General features: G+C 42.8%; 3 non-coding genes and 1 pseudogene across 3 annotated transcripts; all 4 read left to right on the top strand.

The window, feature by feature from the left end:
- Positions 1 to 114: 114 nt before the first annotated feature.
- On the top strand, positions 115 to 1,680 carry LOC113198453 (homeobox and leucine zipper protein Homez pseudogene; annotated as a pseudogene).
- A 6,155-nt stretch (positions 1,681 to 7,835) lies between these two features.
- On the top strand, positions 7,836 to 7,907 carry Trnac-gca (transfer RNA cysteine (anticodon GCA)). Its single transcript has one exon. It is a non-coding gene; the product is annotated as a tRNA-Cys (tRNA).
- A 1,896-nt stretch (positions 7,908 to 9,803) lies between these two features.
- Trnac-gca (transfer RNA cysteine (anticodon GCA)) lies at positions 9,804 to 9,875 on the top strand. The gene has a single exon. It is a non-coding gene; the product is annotated as a tRNA-Cys (tRNA).
- Positions 9,876 to 11,440: 1,565 nt separating this feature from the next.
- Positions 11,441 to 11,512, top strand: Trnac-gca (transfer RNA cysteine (anticodon GCA)). Its single transcript has one exon. It is a non-coding gene; the product is annotated as a tRNA-Cys (tRNA).
- Positions 11,513 to 12,993: the final 1,481 nt, after the last annotated feature.

The following is a 12,993-nucleotide window of genomic DNA, read 5'->3' as shown; positions in this document are numbered from 1 at the left end:
TACCAAATGTAATGAGGAGGGTTGGGGAGGCAGGGGCAAAGAAGGGGAAAGCAATAGAAAATAAAGCTCAGGGCTGAAGCAGCTGTCTCTGAAGGGCACAAATCAGACCGCACCATGCCTCCTAATAAAGAGGCCAGCAGTGTTACTAGCTCACCAGCAGGGCTCATCTGCCTTCCTTCAATTTCTGAGGAGCTACAGCCTGTGTGGACCCAAGCAGCCCAGACCAGTGAGCTAGACAGCAATGAACACCTGCTACAAACTTTCATCTACTTTCCCTATCCCAGCCTAGCAGACATGGCCCTTCTCTGACCACGTTATGGGCTACAGATGGAGAAAGTCAAGACTTGGTTCATGGCCCAGCGCCTCCGCTGTGGCATTAGCTGGTCATCTGAAGAAATAGAAGAGACTCGAGCACGAGTGGTTTACCATCGGGACCAACTCCACTTCAAATCCCTTCTCTCTTTTACTCATCATGCAGGGCGGCCACCAGAGGAGGTGCCACCTTCTCCAGTGCCACCTTCTCCAGTGCCACCTCCAGAACAAGTTGGTCTTGGAACAGGCCCTCTGACTTTTAGAGAGCCCCCCCCCCCCATAAAAGGATTGCAGGTAGAACCTGAGGAGTTCTCTCATATATCAGCACTGCCACCGAGTCACCGGAAAGCCAAGGAGTCCCTTTTGACACCTGGCAGTGGAACATTCTCCCAGTCAGATTTTTGGCAGTATCTTCAAAGCGGTGGCCTCTCTAAGAAACTGGCAGGCAGTGGTCCTGGCCACTCACATGGTGTAGGTACTTCTTCCGGGAACCACTCCATAGCTGTCCACCAGTCACGTGCTCTGGATAAGCCCCCATCAATCTCATTACTTGCCAGTAGTTGTAAGGAGGAGTCAGCACCTAGTCTGACTCCTTCTTCCTCCTCTACCTCCTCTTCTTTCCGGGTACTGGCTAATGGAGCTACTGGCACCTCTAAACCCCTCCAGTCACTAGGCTGTATCCCACAGTCACTCTCACCCAAGGAACAGGCAAGACCCCCACATCTGGAGCCAGCCTGGCCTCAAGGGCTACGGCATAACTCAGTACCAGGTAGGGTTGGGTCCACAGACTATCTTTCCCCAGATATGCAACGCCAGTGAAAGACTAAGCGTAAAACCAAAGAGCAGCTGGCTATTTTCAAATCCTTTTTTCTACAGTGCCAATGGGCACCGCGTGAGGATTACCATAAATTGGAACAGATCACTGGTTGACCTCAGCCTGAGATCATTCAGTGGTTTGGTGACACACGCTATGCTTTGAAGCATGGGCAACTAAAATGGTTTCGGGACAATTGCAATACCTGGTGCCCCTAGTTTTCAAGACCCAGCAATTCCTACACCACCGTCAACCCGCTCTTTGAAAGAATGGGCTGAGACACCACCTCTGCCAATTCCCCCGCTCCCACTGGATATACGACCTTTGGAGAAGTATTGGGCAGCCCACCAACAGCTACAGGAAATTGATGTCCCTCAGCTGAGTCAGGCGTCAAGACTTAGCACCCAGCAGGTACTGGATTGGTTTGACTCTCGATTACCTGAGCCAGCTGAGGTGGTAGTTTGTCTAGATGAAGAAGAGGAAGAGGAAGAAGAGGAACTTCGGAAGATGAGGAGGAAGATGAGGAGGAGGATTATGTGATCATACAGGACTGATTGAGGGAGGGATTTTGGGAAGGAAAAGATCTGTTACTAAAAGATGAACCAAATTTTAGTAACTTTAAACGAAGAAACTACATTTTTTAAATTACCTTGTGGCAAAGAATTTGAAAGCTTTTGTATTCTTCAGGGTGGGTGATAGGGTTGTAGTAAATTGAGGGTGGACCAGGGAGGATGATCATAGTACACAAAATCAGGGATTGGATCAGCAAATAATCCAGTACTCTAGCCACATGTAGAGGAGGCCAAGAACCTGGGCCAGGCAATGTCTCCTGTTCTTTATAGGCTATTCTTTTCCCTTAGTGTACTACAGAAAACAGACCTCAGCTACACATATATAGGAGGCCTGGAAAGAAGGGGTAAAGAATTCTGATTTAATTAATAATTCTAATGAATCACCAATCCCACCATTTTCCCTGGAATATAAGGCTGCTTTGTACTGTTTCCTTCCTCTCTGAGCACAAATTCTGTGTAATGCAGCTGAGATTCTCAATAGGTACCAGGCCTTGTCAGAAATACTCTCTCTTCTTATATCAATTTGATGCTCTGTGTTTTACCTGCTTCATCACCGAATCACTGGTGGTAAAAATGTTCTCATTTTTGATACTGGGACAACTTTGTCTTGTACCTTTTTATCTTTACAAAATCCCCTCTCTGTTAACTATTTATCTCAGGGTAAATCTTTCCCACAGAGTTTGTAAAAAAGTTTTAATAATAGGTAGTGAATATTTAGTCTGGATATTTATTGGAGGTGAGAATTAAGAGAAGATATCCTTTAAAAAAGTAGAATTACATTATAGAGTGATGGAGAAGAGGGGATGATTTCTCCTGTACAAAGGAAGGATGGTAGGAAATTCCAGGTTTGGTTTTACAAACTTGACCCAAGCTCCTGTCTAGTTTGACAAAGACTGATTTTTCTTCTTCTTTCTAACCCTCACGCCAACCTCCTTGGCACAATTTGCATCCAAAGAGAATTTTCCCTCTCTTAACTGAATTAATTATTGATGTTTTGGAATGATTTTCTTCAGTTGGGATCATATACAAAGCAAAAAGATACCAATGGGTTAACTATCTAAAAATAAGAGTGGAAGCCCAACATTGCTAGAATAATAATAATAAAAAGGCCAAAAATAAAAAAAAAATTAAAAAAAAAATAAAAACAATTTATATTGGCTGGAGTTGTGACTCAGCAGCAGAGTGCTCGCCTGGCACATGCAGGGCACTGGGTTCGATCCTCAGCACCACATAAAAATAAAATAAAGGTAATGTGTCCAACTACAACTAAAATGAAATACTTTTTAAAAATTTATAAATGTTTTAATAAATAAAATTTATTGTTACATTAAAAATAACACATAATAACCAAATTAATTTTAATCCACAAATGCAAGGTTGGCTTATCATTAGAAAGCTCTGTTAATGCAATTTGGAACATACTATTTATAGCAAATGCTTTGACCCTCTATGGATCAGCTTTCGTCATCTCTGTGCTGACAGGCCCAAGTGCCAACTGACCCACCTTGACTTACTCTGACAGCTTGTTAAGGCTGCCAGAACAGGCAAAACCCAAAAGTCCCAGGGAAATTAAACCCCATCCCCAGGAGCAGCCACTATTGCTGGAGTGGGTGGATAAATCCCTCGTCCTTTGGGGAAGGTGATCTGAGGCAGGGCACACACTTTCAGAGATTCCAAGTGGCACAATGCTCCAGCTGCCTTGTGATGCCAACTTTCCTGTATCCAGCTATTTTTCCTTCCTTCCTTTCTCTGACTGACATACCCACTCTACTGGGGATTCCTGGGTTTATCCCCCAAATACACTACTTGGCATCAAATTTACTTCTAGAGAAATCCAAACCGAGACCCCAGATTAATGGAGAAAAATCCTCTGCTTGTTAAAAGACACGAAGGTAAACATTCATCAGATTCAGTACGCATTTATGAGTTTTAGAAAGTTTTTAGCCAACTAGGGAAAGCACCCCGACTCTATAACATGTGACCAGGAATCCACCAAAAACATGAAATGAAATACTATCCATTGGTGGGATGTTGAAAGCTTTTCCTGAAAACTGGGAACCAGACAAAAATGTTTATTATCACCACTGCTCTTCTTAATGAGCTTAATGAGCTTCTTAATCAGTTAGGGCTCAAAAACCATAAAGTAAAATGTGCAGTTTTAAAGGAGAATGAAACCTCCTTAATTTGCAAATGATGCGATTGATCATGGGAGCACAAAAGGGTCTCTAAGCACATTTTATTATTTTAGATTTATTCGCTGGTCTAGCAATGTGACTGGATTCAAAGTTGAAAGTAATTGCATTCCAATGTAATGGCCATAAATTTTAGAAAATGAAACGTTCTATTTGACGAACATAAAAATATCAAATTCCTAGGAATAAATCAAATCAAAGATGTGTAAATGATCTGTACAACCATGGAGTATCATGAGGAGAAACGGAAGAACAAAAACAGTGAAAAGATGGACAGTTTAGGGATTGGATACCTCAACATGACAAACATGTCAATTTCCCCGCATTTTATCTAGAATGTCAAAGCAATATAATCAAAATATCAAGAGAGAAATTAAACATGCAGGGTGTGAAGATGGGATGGAATTGCAGTAGCCCATATTGCCAGACAAGAGGAAGGAGCTGGAGGATTTGCCCTGCCAGATCTCCAAACTGACTGGAGCCCGGGAAGCAAGGGTTCCCGTGGTTGGTGCAAGCACAGGCAGAGCCCAACAGGTGAGAGCAGATCCTTGGGAGAGCCCCTCACAGACTTGGCTGATGGCCACCATGACCTGCAGAGCAGGGAGGAAAGGCCAGCTGTCCAGCAGATGGTGTGGAAGTCTGGGGTGGCCATCAGCAAAGAGAGGTGCCTCTACCTCATTCCACACTCAAAAATCAGGTCCCAGTGTGTCTCGAACCTCAGAGTGACAGGCAAAACAACAAGTCGGGGAGTCAGGAAAACATAAGGAAAGGCCCGTGAAGGTGGACACAAGATGCACAGCAGCCACAGAAACAGATGGATAAGGGTGACAGAATGAAAACGAACTCTAGGTCATTACTAGACACCACTGGGAAAAGTAAGTTCTGGATGCACAGTAGGGTGAAGGCAGAGAATGACAGTGAGGTGGATATTTCAAAAGAATGAGAAGAAAGGTTTTGAATGCTTTCACCACAAAGAAATGAAAAATGCTTAAGGAGACGGGTGTTTAACCTGATTTTAACATCAAATAATGTTCAAATGCATCAAATCACCACAATACATGTCCCGTGTATATGTACAGTTCTCATGTGTCACAAAACGGACACCAGTTAAAGAGCTAAGAGGCAACACATGGGGCGGGAGAGTCTGCATGTATTACTGAAGAAGGGTTCATGGACGAAATGTATGAAGAACTTGCACAGAGCAAATAAAGAGTGTAGACAACACAGTAGGTAAGTGAGCAGAGACGTGTCCCCAAACTGAGTGTGCATCAGACCACAGTGTGAAACAGTGTTCGGACCTCACTGCATTCACGGAGACACAAATGAAACCACAGTGAGATGGTCCTACATCTCAGCAGGATGGTTACCATGGTGGACACTGAGGATTCCACATATTGGTGAGGATGTGTGATCGCACCCACGCTCACCCTGCTGGTGCAGTGGAATCTGGTGTGACCACTTAGACCCCCATCTGGCATAGTCAATACTGAAAACATGAATTCCTAGTATGGAGCAGTTCTGTTCCTAGATATAGACCCCAGAGAGTGTCCATGCACATGCAGGAAATCCAGCAGCATTGCCCTCAGGAGCTCAGACTGGATACACATGGAATGTCTGTCATCAGTGGGACAGACAGACAAATCATGCTGTAGTCAGCCATGGACCACAGAGCAGGAATGGAAAACAATAAATGATTGCGACAATGGACAGATGTGGATGGATCTTATTGACGTGAGGATGGGTGAAGGGGGCCAGACTCAGAGTATCTCCTGTCTGATTCCATGTAGTTGTAGCTGCACAGCAGGCCAACTCATCCACGCTGATGTTCTTTGCAGGAGGCAATAATAAGGAGGGAGTCCACAGGAGCATCTGAGTGCTAGAGACTAAGTGTGCCTTGACTCAGGTGGTTACACATGTGCATGCATCAACCTCCATCAACCTCTTCATGATAACTCACATACTTTATTGAATATCCTATACCTCCTTAAAATAAATAAAAAGGAAACATGTCAATTACATTTTCATTTCTTGAACATCTCATTTGATTCATTCAAAATACCTATTTGTTCATTTTGGTAATCTTTGCTCCTCAGTTCAGCTTCTAATTCTCTCTTATGAAAGATACTCTGATTTATTCAAATACTTTTATATGTGATGTCTTGCAGGTTGAGTTCCATTGTTTATTCTCTTTACTTGAATGGAGCTGGTTCCTTGGGAGCCTATGTGTTCATCAAACAATATGAAAAACTTAGTACGTGCCAGTCTTTCATATGAATTAAACCATGTAGTCTATAAACAACCCAACAAAGTGTACACTCTTTTTTTTACACAAATGGATCATAACTTTTCACTTCTCTTGTATATGATGCAGAGTAACAATTCATGCAATCATACATGTACATAGGGTAATAATTCTCATCCCATCATCTTTTCCTTCCCTACCACTCCTCCTCTATGCTCACTCTTCTCTGCCCAACCCAAAGTTCCTCTGTTCTTCCCTTGCCCCACCCCATTACGGATCAGCATTGGACTTACAACAGAAAACATTTGGTCTTGATAGCATGCTATACTCAAACTCTATCCACTTACCTGCAAATGCCATAATTTTATTACCCTTTAAGGCTGAGTAATATTCCATTGAGTGTTTGTATATACCACAATTTCTTTGTCCATTCATCTATTGAGAGGCACCTAGGTTGGTTCCACAGTTTAGCTATTGTGAATTGAGCTGCTATAACATTGATGTGGCTTTGTCACTGTAATATGCTGATTTTAATACCTTTAGGTAGAGACTGGGGAGTGGGATAGCTGGGTCAAATGGTGGTTCCATTGCAAGTTTTCTGAGGAATCTCCATACTGTTTTCCAGAGTGGTTGTACCAATTTGCAGTCTCACCAGCACTGAAAGAGTGTAACCTTTCCCCCACATGCTCGCCAACACTTATTGTTGCTTGTATTCTGGATAACTGCTATTCTGGAGTGAGATGAAATCTTAGAGTAGTTTTGATTTGCATTTCTCTAATTTCTAGAGATATTGTACATTTTTTCATATATTTTTTGACTGATTGTACAAGTTCTTCTGTGAAGTATCTACTCAAATCCTTATACATTTATTGATTGGGTTATTTGTTTTTGTTTGTTTGTTGTTGTTGTTGTTTTTAGTGTTAAGATTTTTGAATTCTTTATATACTCAGGAGATTACTGCTCTATCTCATGTGCGTGTGGTAAAGATTTCCTCCCATTTTATTAGCTCTCTCTTCATGTTATTGATAGTTTCCTTTGTTAGTATCCCCATTTTGCAGGATTACAGATGAGGAACAAGGAAGAAGTGTCCAGCTCCTGAAATTAAAACCCAGGCTGTCAGTCATCAGAGTCAAAGCTGCAGGCATCTGTGTCACCCTGCTCCTGCCAAGCTGCTGAGAGCATGTCCTGCTCCTTGAGCTCTCTTGGTGTTGGTTCTTCAATATTCAGATTCCTAAATATACTTCCATGTCTGCATCATTCTCAGTGTATATTAACTGGAGGAGAAGTTGGAAGGGTTATCATTTGTTGTAGATTTTAATTTTGTAGAACGTGCCCTGAACTGAGCATTGGGAGGAGGGTCAGTCCCAAATGTGAAGAAGTGGGTCAGAGCAGACTCCTGTATCACTGGAGTGTGTTCCGGTAGGTCCCACCATGAAGGCGCAGTATTTGGCTGTGAGGCCCATTCTAGCATCTAGTGCTTCTCCAGGCTGCTACCTGCACAGGGCCCCAAAGCTGGGAAGACACAGGCTGAGGACTGTTGTGGAGGGGAGGCTGTCTGTTGTAGGCAGCAGGATGGTGAGTTTCCTCTGACCCAGGCCTGGCAGCTGCCAAGAGCTCCCATCCTGAGGTAGTGACTCACATGTCATAGGTTGTCTGTAGTGGCTGTAGGACTCAAAGATATAATGAACCCCATAAAAGTAGCAGGGGGTATAGCTCAGGGGTAGAGCATTTGACTGCAGATCAAGAGGTCCCTGGTTCAAATCCAGGTGCCCCCTACATAGGCTGAATTTTGCCCTTCCCTTATAAAGGAACTAAACTGTGCATTAATCCATCTGATGGATGAACCATTTGGCTGCACTCACTGGGTGGTAATTGGAGGCAGCTGGGGTATACCTGGAGGAAGTAGCCACTGGGCTATCACTGGAGTTTAAATTTAGTTCCTAGTGGTTCAATTCCTATCTCTGTTTCCTGCCTCCTGATAAACCCAGCCTAATTCCCTCTTAAGATCAGGAGCGATCTTGTCACAAGTTATAAAATATTCATTTCTGTTATCTGTAAAATATTATGATTTCTATTTGGCGTGGCCATATTTTAATGTTTTAAACTTACTTGGAATGCCTGCCCGTGCCTTGAACTCACCTATTTCTGGATTTCCCTGACCAGATATCAACCCTCTCTGAAATCTTAGTGGCCTCTCGTAAATTCTGGCTTTCCCTGGCCCGATAACAACCCTCTCTGAAATCCTAATGGTGCCTCAAAAATTCTGATGTTGGGATCTAAATTTACTCTCTAAATACTGAACCATTTAGACCATTAACCTACTACCTGCCTTTGTTTGATGCTTGTCAAAATTCTGTTGTCTGTAAGTTCCCAAGACACGCCTCCCTTTTTGAAACGTTCTGTGCTATAAAGCTGTGCTCCTAGAGAGCTGGAGTACTGTCTTGTATTCCCACGGGTTTTGGGAGAGACATTCCTGTAGGGCCGGAATTACAAGCTTGCTTTTATTTGATTTAAAAATAGAGTCAGTGGTCTTTTATTTGCATCGTGGTTTAACACTACCATGAACTGAGTAGATTTCCTTTGCCACGCTCTTTGTCCATGATACTCAGCCTCATCTTTGGTCCAAAGTACTGGAGTAAGATAACCATGAACTGACCCTCTGAATTCATGAGCCAAAATCAACATTTATTCCTTAAATGGGGTTCTTGTGTGGTATTATGTGCACCATTATGATTTAGATATGAGGTGTCCCCCAAAAGTTAATGTGTGAGAAAATGAAAGAAGGTTTAAGGTGAAATGATTGGGTTAAGAGAGCATTAATATTATCAGTGCCTTGATCCCCTGATAGGGTTTAACCAGTTGGTAACTGAAGTAGGTGGTGTGTGGCTAAAGGAGGTGCGTGACTGAGGACTTGCCTTTGGGGTATATATTTTGTCTGTGGTGAGGGAATCTCTTTCTGCTTCCTGGAGTGATGTCCTGACCTGCTTTCCTCTACAACAGCATCTGCTATGACGTTCTGCCTCACCTGGAGACCTGCAGAATGGAGCTGACTGGGGTGGATGAACCTCTGAAAACATGAGTACCACATAAAATTTGTCTTGTCAGGTGTTTTGGTCACAGTATGAGAAACTGACTAAAAGAGTCACAGTAGTTAGAAGCTGACTAACACAGGCACAGATCAAAGCAATAGATCAAACCTGTCTCTGAGTCAGATCCTGCAGCGAGCTGCTAGAAGCACACAGGATCCCTAGGTCCTTTCCCAGAGGATGGACGTCTCAGGGAGAAACCAAGTTTTGCTCTTTCCCATCCCAGACCCCAACCCCAAGTATGAATTAGAATCACCTGGACAGTCTATCAAAGTGCCATTTCCCAGTGCCAACCTCACCTCCAAAGGGTCTGCTGAGCAGCCAGCTCTTGTACTCTGGCTCCTCTAGTTCAGTGTGAAAGAGGTTCCTGCTGCAGACTTCCACCATTTCTAGGCCCCCACTCAGGCAAGTTCTAAGGAGGAGGAAGGTGCTGGTTACACCTACAGGTGTATAGACAGGAAGGGGTGTGGCCTAGCAGGAAGTTAGTGTATGATGGCAGAGCACTAGCAAGTGCACATCTCCAGGTAGGGAATCCTGGGTGTGGCCATCCAGGTTTAAGGTGCTTATTACACACACAAGGCAACAGGGGGTATAGCTCAGGGGTAGAGCATTTGACTGCAGATCAAGAGGTCCCTGGTTCAAATCCAGGTGCCCCCTACTCATGCTTACTTTTGACATCCTCTCCTACACAGATGCCTCAATTTCCTCCTCTTCTTCAGTACACACCAGATAAACATTCTCTTTACCACAAGCAGCCAATGCTGAGGCTCTACTGTGGTTATTCTTAACCCCAAGTTTGAATTAGAATCACCAGGACAGTCTATTAGAGTGCCATTTCTCAGGCCCCACCCTAAATCCACTTTAGCACAATATTTTACAGGAAGAGGTTTGTCTCTTGTCTTCTTTTGCTGCTCTGTGGACGGTGTTGTGATCCTAAAGTGGGAGATGCCAACTGGGACCTTGAAGGCAGAGCACTAGAATACCTGGAGAGAAGGACTGTGGCAACTTTTCCCTATGCTATGCCATGCCAAACCTGGACCACCCAATTGTATTTTGTGTGAGAGAAAAGAAAACTTCTGGTTTAATTGTTCATTAGTGTCTTGTATTGATTTTTAGCTATTTGTGTGTTCAGATGCACAGTCAAGTCTTATTCTACACAAAACCCAAACCCAAACCTCACTCATGGCTATTCCTTCTCAAGGTCTTAGAACCTGCAGGTTCTTGCTCACACCTCTCCTCATTTCTACCTCATCTTCCTATTCTTACTGAACCTATTCATTATCCTCCTGTTGACCCTCTTCTCTATCTCTCTCTGGGCCATGATCCTGGGCAACCTTGTGGCTCTCCTGTTTGTGTACCCATTGTGGACCCTAGAGTTGCCCCTCAGTCATGACTCCAGCTCCTCTCAGGCCTTTGCCTGTGGCCTCTCTTTTGTCCTCACAGCTCCTTTCTTGTTCCATGAACGCAAATACCGGTGGCTATTTCTACCTTTGCTCTGGAGTCTCCAGTTGTTGTTGGAGTAAAGAATGGAGCCAGACACATGGTTCCACGCAAATCTGTGGCAGAGGGTTCTAAATTATCACCCTCTTTTTATGGGAAAGGATATGAATTATGTCATTATGTTCCTTTCTTTTCATTCTTTTAAAGAATTGGGGAGTATCTCTATATTTGACTGCAAGTCGCTTGTTCAAATCCAGGAGCACCCTGCAGTATCACCTTCTACCTTCCTGATTTAGCAGTCTCCTTATTAGAAAGGTCTTTGTTCATCTTCCCCACTCTCCAGAGTCTGTCCTGGCTTCTCCAGTGTGCCTCCTCAGCATATGGAGGAGGTATAGTCACTCTTATCCATGGTTTATCACCTCTGTGTCTGTAGCTTGTGCTCACCTGAAGCTTGGAGATATTTCTGTGCCTCTCAACAGGCAAGAGCCCTCTCCAGTCCCTGGGCTTCTGTGCTCAGCCAAATGTTTTTTTGATTAATTCAACTTAGAATCATGAAAGTTCAGTGGGGCTGGGGAAACAATCCCTTGCCAATGCTCATCCTATCATCCAATAATTCTAATTGGCAGGAAAAAGGTATTGGAATTTACACTTGGATTTTAAATGACTTTTAGGATACAATGCATGTGAAGCTCTAACACTAGCAAGTAAAAATGTGATGGTGGTAAAAATCCAGGGTGTGGCCAGGCAGCTTTAGAGTGCTTATTAGACACACATAAAGAGAAGGGGGTATAGCTCAGGGGTAGAGCATTTGACTGCAGATCAAGAGGTCCCTGGTTCAAATCCAGGTGCCCCCTCCTTTTGAACACAATGAAGAACTCAATGAAAATTGGTGACAAATGGTCTGAAATAATAAACATCATGTTAAGTGAAAAAGCCAGACTCAGAAAAATCAATAAATGTTTCCTTTCCTATGTGGAAGTGTGAGAAAATTAAAGGAAGAAAGAAGGTGCATAAGTATCAAATATCATAAGGATAAAGGGACTATCAGTTGAGTGGAAGAAGGAGACAGAGGGAGAGAGAATGGATGGGAAATGGGAGGAAATAGGGTATGAATTTAACAAAATCATGTTATATGTATATACAATTGGTACACAGAGAATTTCACCTTTATGTATATGTAGAAAGCATCAATGAAATATAAGTGAGTGAAAAGAAAATCAATAGAATATAGAAAGGAGAATAATGGAGAGTGGAGAGAGGGCAAGAAGGGGGAATGGAATTGAAACCAAATTCCATATGTTTGATTTTGTCAAAATGAAACCAACTTATGTACAATTTTTATGCACTAATAAAAATAATAGAAAAAACTTCACAAAGGGGTAGAATTGACATTTGTGGGGAAAAATAAAGAATCCAAATTGCTATTTCTAGCAGTCATAAGAATTTCCAGAGAATTCCAGGCCATATTTGATTCTGCAAGACTGCTAAATTATGATGTAAATTTAATTCACAGCTTCCCAGGTGTGACAATTAGGGATCTGATCTGGAAAATTAGATCCCAAGAATTGTCATGGGAATTCATAGGATTTGTACAACCTGCAGGTTTTCTCATCAGAAGAGGGCAACCCTCCCTGACAGCTGGAGGCCCTCCTGCTCTCCCACTGAGCTGACCCTGTTCTACTTTGCTTCTCCTCTTATCTCAGCCCTACTGCCTCTGTCTTTTGATCAATAACTTGAGAAAATTCCAGCATGCCAACTTCAGAGTCACACCTTGCAGGTGGAGGTTTCAATGCCAGAATAATCACCAGACTATGCTTTTTCGTAACAGCAAAAATCGGAGGTCTGTATGTAGAAATGAATTCATGACAGCTGTGGACCAAGGAGAGAAAAATAGCAATGTTAAACTCTACAGAGTTTCTTATTGGTTTGATTCTGGGTTCAGAGTCCTACTTGAATAAGCAGAAATTAGTTTTACTGTTTGCTTAATGTGCTGGTTCAAATTGGAAATCAAAATATTTAAAAAACCAATGGAACCGAGATGCCAGAAGATCCTTGAAAACTAAATCTAGATGGGAAAAGTGGAGTATACTATGTGTGACATGTCCATACTTCTGCCTCCTACACAACAGTTATATGACAACCCTTTCAATACAACCTCAAGAAATACAGCATTTGCTTGAGGACTATCTTTGAGAACCATTTTATTTGCATATCTTTATGGACCCATGAGAGATGCCATAGCTAAAATGTGTCTCCGAATTAGATTTGAGGGACAAAGTTTTTTAAAATGTGGAAGAAGGTAAAAATTGCTTTCAATCATCCCGTTCCAGGCATC

Source organism: Urocitellus parryii, chromosome 3 (genome assembly GCF_045843805.1).
Source record: "Urocitellus parryii isolate mUroPar1 chromosome 3, mUroPar1.hap1, whole genome shotgun sequence".
NCBI classification, from domain to species: Eukaryota; Metazoa; Chordata; class Mammalia; order Rodentia; family Sciuridae; genus Urocitellus; species Urocitellus parryii.
Note: the sequence above shows the minus strand (reverse complement) of the source record. Positions and strands in the feature narration are given on the sequence as shown.